Source organism: Hibiscus syriacus, unplaced genomic scaffold (genome assembly GCF_006381635.1).
Source record: "Hibiscus syriacus cultivar Baekdansim isolate YM2019G1 unplaced genomic scaffold, ASM638163v2 tig00116976_pilon, whole genome shotgun sequence".
Taxonomy (NCBI): Eukaryota; Viridiplantae; Streptophyta; class Magnoliopsida; order Malvales; family Malvaceae; genus Hibiscus; species Hibiscus syriacus.
The window spans coordinates 1,362,942-1,371,309 of NW_024063500.1; positions in this window are offsets into that span (position 1 = coordinate 1,362,942).

Sequence of the window (8,368 nt, forward strand, 5' to 3'; positions counted from 1 at the left end):
ATTGTATCCCTCGTATAAACGTAAGTTTTATTCTAATTAGTCTTCCGTATGTTTTAGAAATTGTTTCGTGATTAGTCATCCTTGAAAATAATATGAAGATTGGTATGCCTACGGTCATCACATTTATGCTGATGTAAAACAAGTGAAGTGTCGATTTTTTGTGACGGTAGATGATTTATCGAGTAATTTTAGAGTACAGTAATTTAATTTAAGGTTAATTTCATACAATTTTAATCTAAAAATTTGTATAAATTAATAACACTTTCGATTGCAATCGAAAATTTACATTGCGGGAATTTATGGTTTAAAACCGAAAATATTATGGAAAATATAGTGTTTCTGGTTACAACTGAAACGTTACATTGCGGGAGCTTATAATTTAAAACTAAATATGTTATGAGAAGATAACGTTTTCAGTTTTAACATGTTTAACTTGTAAAATTGCGCTATTGATAAGATTTTTAGTTACAACCAATTTCTGCACTTTTTAACTTTATATTAACAATTCATATATTAAGATTTTCTTGATTTATCCCTTTTTAATATAAGTGAAAAGTTACTAATCATACTAATATAAGACCCATGCATAAAGGATATTTCGAAAGTCAATGTAAGTGTTATGATATGGAGGGCAAGAGATAAAAATCCCCACAAGAACATCGCTTGAGAAATAGGAAAAAAATCTTTTTTTTAGAAGAGGAAGTGGAAAAGTTATCATTTTATCTTTAGAATTATAAGATTGTTTATGATGATGATCGACAGAAGTACGAATAAGTTTCACAAATAATATTTTTTTACTTATCTATTAGATGTCCCTATAATATATTATCGGGATTAATCAATTAATAGATCATAATCAATAAATATTATTTATTATAAAATTATTATAATATGATTATTACGACAGCAATAATATAATTATGTTATAATTTTTTAAACATGTTGTTAAAAAAATATTGATCCTATTTTTAAATCCAATTCAATTTCACTTCATTATTCGATCGAATAAGCACCCAACTTTAAAGGAAACACTACGAAATAAATAAGAAAAAAAAAGAGAAAAATACCTAAAAATCCAAAATTGAGGCAAAGGGATTCTAAGCTAGAACCTTGATAGAAACCTTACAAAAAGGAATCCAAAGGTCACAGCAAGACAGAAGGATTGTGGTCCAAATTATTCTACAATATTTACGCCTCTCTTGTTTATTTAAGCAATATTGGAGCAGGCCACACAAGGAAGTGAACGGCATATATCCCCCACTTCATAGGTGGGGTCCACATATTCTTTAGGCCCCACATTCCTGGGAAGAATCTTATTTTCCTTTTAAGATACATGGGTTGCCAGGTTTGTCTCTTCCTCTGTTGGTGGAAAGGAACGATTTTGGATCTGGGATATTGCGAGGAATGATTTTTTTATCTTTGTGTGTGAATTGGAATGTAGAAATGTTTTCTTTCATGCAATGTCTTTCCATGTCTGAGACTTTCTCTCTTCGTTTATCATTTACTTTTCCAATTGTGATTTTCACTTTTCGTTTTCGATTCACACTAGTTTGTATCTAGAGATTTCTCTCTTCTAAAATTAAAAACTATAGTTTAAGCTGATAAGATTTCGATTCAGAGTTTTGTTTTATCAAGTCTGGACTAATTGCAAATCAGATAAAATTTCAAGTACTAGATGCATTGCGTACTGTACTGGTTATTCAACGAAACCTAAGCGGTCATACTTACTCTTTTACGCCCCTAGCTAGCAGAAAATCTTCTCAAATCCAGTTATAGAGAAAATAATAATAATTGGAGCAGAACGTTTTCAGCTGAGAACGACAAGCACAGAGGTATAAAGTTTTAAAGTTATCATCAATCATTTAGTAACTACAAGGACAGAAAAATGAGAATACTTACAAGGCACCAAACCATAAAACAAAAGATAAGTAGAAGTTGCTTTGTCCCTTCTAATGTAGCATTGAATTGGAGACTCACGAGAACCCGGCTGTTTACAAGTACAAACAGTAGAACTTATAAATGGAAGAATAAGAAAATAGCCTATCCTATTACTTATAGATACAAACACAACAGGTTAGGAAAATATAGACTTAGCTCTATAAGTTATATGCATGCATTTTGAAAGTAATCATTTGAAAATCATGTATTCAACTATCAGTATGTGTTAATTTCATGGTAGAAAAGCCGGTGAGGATATACAGATTTGGAAACAATAATGTTCCCGACAAAGCTGCATAACAAGATCAAACTTTTCGCCTACATGAACTCCAACTCGTCATTTCGTGTCCAGCATATATCTAAAGAAAGACTTTCTAAATACATGATAAAACCAGGAAAAAATGACAATGTAAGACATGGTCGAATCTAGGCCACGTGCGCCGTTCTGTAGTTTCCTTAGGAACATAGGCTTCTCAATTTGTTTTATCTCAATGAACAAATAATTTAGTTCTCTTATCGAAGTTAGATTTACAAATCTAAGGAGATTTACAACATGTCCTACCGTCCCGGTTCTAATTAGAATGGAAGTGTATGGATATAATAAACTTACCAGCATCGAGAAGTTCATCCTTTCGCAACACAATTGTTCGCTTCCTTTCATGGTCTAGGATGGCAATTGTTCGCTTCCAAAAAACTTTATCAGATTAGACATGATTTTGAATCTAGAAAATTTACGCCATATTGGTATTTAGGTTAAACATTAGGGGATTCAAAGTTAAGATTGTGTTAGCGGATTTCTCCGAATATTGAGTGGCCTTTGATTTAAAACAATGTTGAGCTTAACTGCTGGGTTTTGAAGTGATACGGAACTGATTGTAATACGACAACAAGATGACGTTTTACATTGGTCGCGAAGCTTCAAAGGGGTGTGTGTGTGTGTGTTCTTTATTTCCTACTCGAGAAATGGGAAATACGTTCTTGCCGGTCTCATTTTTCAGGTTTCATTTTGTTTTTCAACTTCATTCGAATTAAACCCTGGGTTTTTATTATCAACATCTAGTTCATTTGAACAATTTCAAACGTTGATTTCTTCCTCGATCAAGAAAAGAGAACTTTTTTAGTAGTGGATGTCTAGTGGGAAAACAAGCATTTTTTTTAATGGAGATCACTTGTTTTGATGAAAAGTAGGATCTGGTGAACCGTAGTGATCGTGGTTTCTTATACTTATAGAAATAAAGCTTATGCTTTTAGCATAAGATAAATCTCTATCATGGTTCATACAGATAAAATTGCTTTAGCAATGACCTAAAAAGAGTGTTTAAGCACTAGTATGTTACCTCAGATTGCTTCTCAATAGTTTTTCAGCTCATCCAAGCTTGTTTAGTTTTTATCTCTTCCAAATTTGAAGTATGCTTAATTTATGATCATTTTAGAAATTAGAACTTGAAATTTAGTTGGCTGTTGCTTTTGTTTTGTGTCTTAAATGTGCATTTACTCTCTGCAGTACATCCATGGTCTAGCTGCCCATGTAGTTCATTATTTACGCAAGCCAAGGCCAACACTTCAGGATCTTGGATACTTTCTTCTTCCACTAAGAATAAGTTTCTTTTGTTTTATCTAGTATGAGTACTATTTCGTTAAATGAATTCTTTTTTGTTTTCATGTAAATTTAGGAGCTTGGTCAAGATAAAGCCTACATCAGTGAGACGTTTTTCTTCTTTGTTTTTCTATCATTTGTCTTGGTAAGGTTATTCTGATGTTTTCTTTTGGTGATAATTGTTATTGTTTGTTTATTTTAGTTCTATTAGCACCTTTCATTTCTCCAGTTCTAACATTTGAATTGCTATTTTGCAGTGGACTTTCCATTCTTTCATCTTCAAGAGCAAAAAGATATATACAGTTCTAGTTTAGTACATGGTGCTAGCTTTTTTTAGCTGTGAATATTGCTGCTTAGTGTTCTGTTATTAATGCACATGGCCTTGTTCCAGGTCTACTTTTTAGGTTCTTTATTCTGTCATATTAAGTCAATGTATGTTACTGTGTGTAAGTGTGAATCAACTGAAGCATTGTTGGATTCTCCTACTAATTATTAGTTGAATAAGAAATAGTTACCTCGACCATGTTAAAAATAAAATTGTGAATGGTTGCTAATGCTATGCTTCGAACATGGACAAAAGATTCAACAATCAGATTTTCGAACCGAACTTCAATCTTCGGGAATTCTAAATCCACTCTGCAACACCACAAACCAAAGCAAATTTTAAACAACAATGAAGACCACTCTATGGGAGAATAATAATAACAACGTCAACCAAGAACTTCAAAATAAAATGTTGAAATTATAAATATAAATTTTAGCTTTTGTTCTGATTTAAAAAATTGGTTAAATTATAAAATTTAGCTTTTGTTCTCTTAGGAGTAAAATGGTTCATCTATTAAAATTTTCATATTTTTCTTTAGTTAAATCTTGATGTAAAATGTTAATATATTTTTAGATAAATAATGTAAAAAATAATATTATTTATAATTAAAATAATACATGATATATTTACTCTTTTATTCTACCCATTTATCTTTTAAATTTTATAAAAAAAATTATATATATAAATTTTATTAAAAATATATAAAAATTTAAAATAATAAAGTAATATATTTTTGATGATTTTTTATATAAATATTTAGAATTCTACTTGTTAACACATTATAGCACAAGGACAATTTGATAAAATATACGTTCCATTAATCTCATATTCCTTTAAACAAACATTGTAATCATACATTCCTGCCAAACAAACCAAACACAGTAATGTAACATTCCCAGTAATGTATCAGGTAATGTTTCATTCCAGTAATCTTACTACCGGAGGTAATGCTACATTCCATGAACCAAACGCACCCTTAAGATTCTTAAGAGGGGGGTTATCTTTTTTTAAGGTGGAGACAATAATATTTTAATTTGAAATCGAATATGTTGTATTTTTAATAATGTTTTGATTATAAATTGGTATATGTTTTTCTGTTGTAAGTTATAAATTTATTATAATATAATTTTTTTATTGCTAATTAAAAATGTTATAAACTTCAATCTTTTTAGGTTGAAAACTGCATTAAATTAGTATGTCAAGTGTTAGAATTACCTAATTTTCTACCTCTATAAATTAATTCAGCCTTTATTTAGACCACCTGGTCAAGTGATTAAAAATATTATATTAGAAATAAAAATGTTACTTTTAATATCTACTTTTATGTAATTAAATATTTAATTATGATATCTATGTACAATATGATATGATATCTAATATTTTTAATGGTTTAATTAGATTTTTATTTTTTAATATGATTACATATTAACTTTTTAAAAATTACATGTGTTTATGCTTAGGGTTTTAATAATTGAACATTAATATTCTAAAAGGTGTTAGCTAATGTATGAATCAAGTGATTTTGGTGGTAAAACAGTTGTTATTATTCCTTGAGGTTACAGGTTCAAGTATTATGAATGTTAAGGGTGGAACCAGGAATTTATTAAGATGGGGTTTAAAATATTTTTATTTTTTATAAATAGGAACTTTTTAATTGAGGGGCCAAATAAATTTTTATTTATTTATCTTTTAAAAATATTTTTCCAACATTAATTAAAAATTAAAAATTGGCGGGGGCACCAATGGTCAGGTTGTAAGTGTTTAACGTCAAATGTTTGATAGTTTTATTTGAACATATATTACCTTATACTTACCTTATATTAATAAAAAAGAAATAGATGGTTGAAAGTTATCTTTAACTTTATTATTTTGTAAGCATTTTAACCCTATCATTTCGTTTCGAGGCAAAAAAACTCATTCGTATATGAAAATCGTTAATCAACAAATGTCAAATATTATAAAATAAAGATCTTTTTTCCCTAAAATAAAATGTTAATGACGAAACACTTCCAAAAAGAAAAAATAACTAAAATCACTATTTAATAAAAATAATACGAGTCTTTTTATCTTAAAATAAAACTTTGAATGTCAACATATTAAAAAATGTTAAAATAATTATTTAATCAAATATTAATGATATTTTTAATATTATATATAATAAATTAAGTATCATATTATACATAAATATTAAAATTAAATACCTCATTATACAAAAAATTAAAACACCACATTACACATTGTAATAAAATAAAGGGTAAAGTATGCAAATGGTTCTCTGATTATAAGATATTATTTTATTGAATTATCTTACTATTAAAAGTTACAAAATGATCCTCCGACTATAAGGCACTGCTTTGTTGAGTCCTCTTACTATTGAAAGTTACAAAATGATCATTTGACGATTCACATGTTCTAAACTCGTCATTATCCGTAAAAAAATGACGAATGTTTGAGATGTACATTAAACATGATAAAATTTGATCATATAATCATTTTAATTGTATTTTGTGGATCAAATATATGTTTATATTATTCGGTCGAGCTAGTACTTGAAATATTATGTTAGCGAGCCAATACTTGAGAGTAACGGTGATGCCAGTATATATCACTAAAATATAATTTTATTATATCTTAATCAACAGGTTAACGAGTAACTCAGACATACATCATTTTTTAATGAAAAATGACAATTTTAAACATTTAAATAGTTAGTTAACCATTTTATAACTTTTAATAATCGAAATCAATAAAATAATGTCTTGTAGTCCATGACTATTTATAATAACAACTATAATTAAAGATCATTTATTTTATCCTAAAATTAAGGGTAAAGTATAGTAATGGTCACTAAACATTTCTGAAACTTGCATTTAGGTCCCCCAACTTTTAAAACTTGCAATACAGTCCCCCAACATTTATTCCGTTTGAAATATGGTCCCCCAACTTAAATCACTGTTAGAAAATTAGGGTAAATTATATAAACGGTCATTGAACTTTTCAGGCATTTGAATTTAGGTCCCCAACTTTTAAAACTTGCAAAACAGTCCCCCAATAATTTTATTTTCTTATTAAATATAGATGTATAGAAAATATAAATGATTCAATTTATATTTAAATGTATGAATCATTTATATTTTTGATATATTTTATTTTTCTTGTATAAACTAGTATTTAAAATATGTTTATATTTTAATCAAAATATTTCAATATACGAATAAAAATATATTTTATATAAATGTATATTTATATTTAGATGTATAAATAAAAAAATATATTCATATATTAATGTATGAATCATTTATATTTTTTGAATATTTTATTTTTAATAAGAAATTAAAATTATTAATTATATTATAAATACTCAACTTAAGATTATATATATAATCATGAATTATAAATATGAAAAATATAATTATTAAATTTAGTTTAAAAATATATAAATCTTAAATTTATTCTTTTAAAATATTGTATCAACTAATATTTAAAAAATATATTAAATCTATCAAACAATTTATCAAATATAATATTTTTATTGTAAAACAATATAATATTTTCCCATCATTTATTGCTTTCAAATTTTTTGCCGAAGTTCAAATCTCATTATTTCCATTTTTCATTATATTCTTTTTTTCTGGCATTGGTCATATTATTAGTATATGTATTATTGTATATCTCTTAACACAAACGATGGTGTTAGCTTAATGGCTCCACCCTGTATCTTTCATCTGCGTGACTCAGGTTTGAGTTTGCCCAAGACCCAAATTTTACTTCTTTATAACTTAATTTTCTTCTAATTAGGTGGTGACATATGTCACCAATAACGTATATCATGATCATGTGTTAACACATGTCAGATCCTGGTTAAATGATTAATTTATTAAATTTTATTTAATTTAGGACCAAATTGATAGCATATATAAATATAATTAGGTGGTGACATGTGTCACCAATGACACGTGTCATGATCATATGCTAACACATGTCAGATCCTAATTAAATGATTAATTTATTAAATTCTATTTAATTTAGGACCAAATTGATTATATAAATAATAAAGACTAAATGTATAATAATGTCAATTCCTTTTAAATGCCACTTCATCATTTTGTATCAATTGGTAATGACTAGTGGCTTAGTTGAAACAGTTAAATTATTATGTTGTATGATTGATAAATTTAAAAGATCGATGACAAAAGTAAAAAGGGCTAGATAGTTAAGTTGTCAACCTAGTAGTTTACACTTTTATTTATACGTCAAAATAACATTTTATAAATTTAAAATTTGAATTATTTTAAACCTCTTCTATATCCTAACTACTTTTTTTAATTAAAAAATTTCTTCAACAGATAAAAATTATACTATTATATTTATATAAAAAAGACGTATCACATGAAATAAGATGAAATTAAATAATAATAAATCTGACATAATTGAATTTAATTGAATTATATTGGAATTTAGGGTTTAGAATGAAATTGAATTACTTTGGAAATTGGGGTTTAGAATGA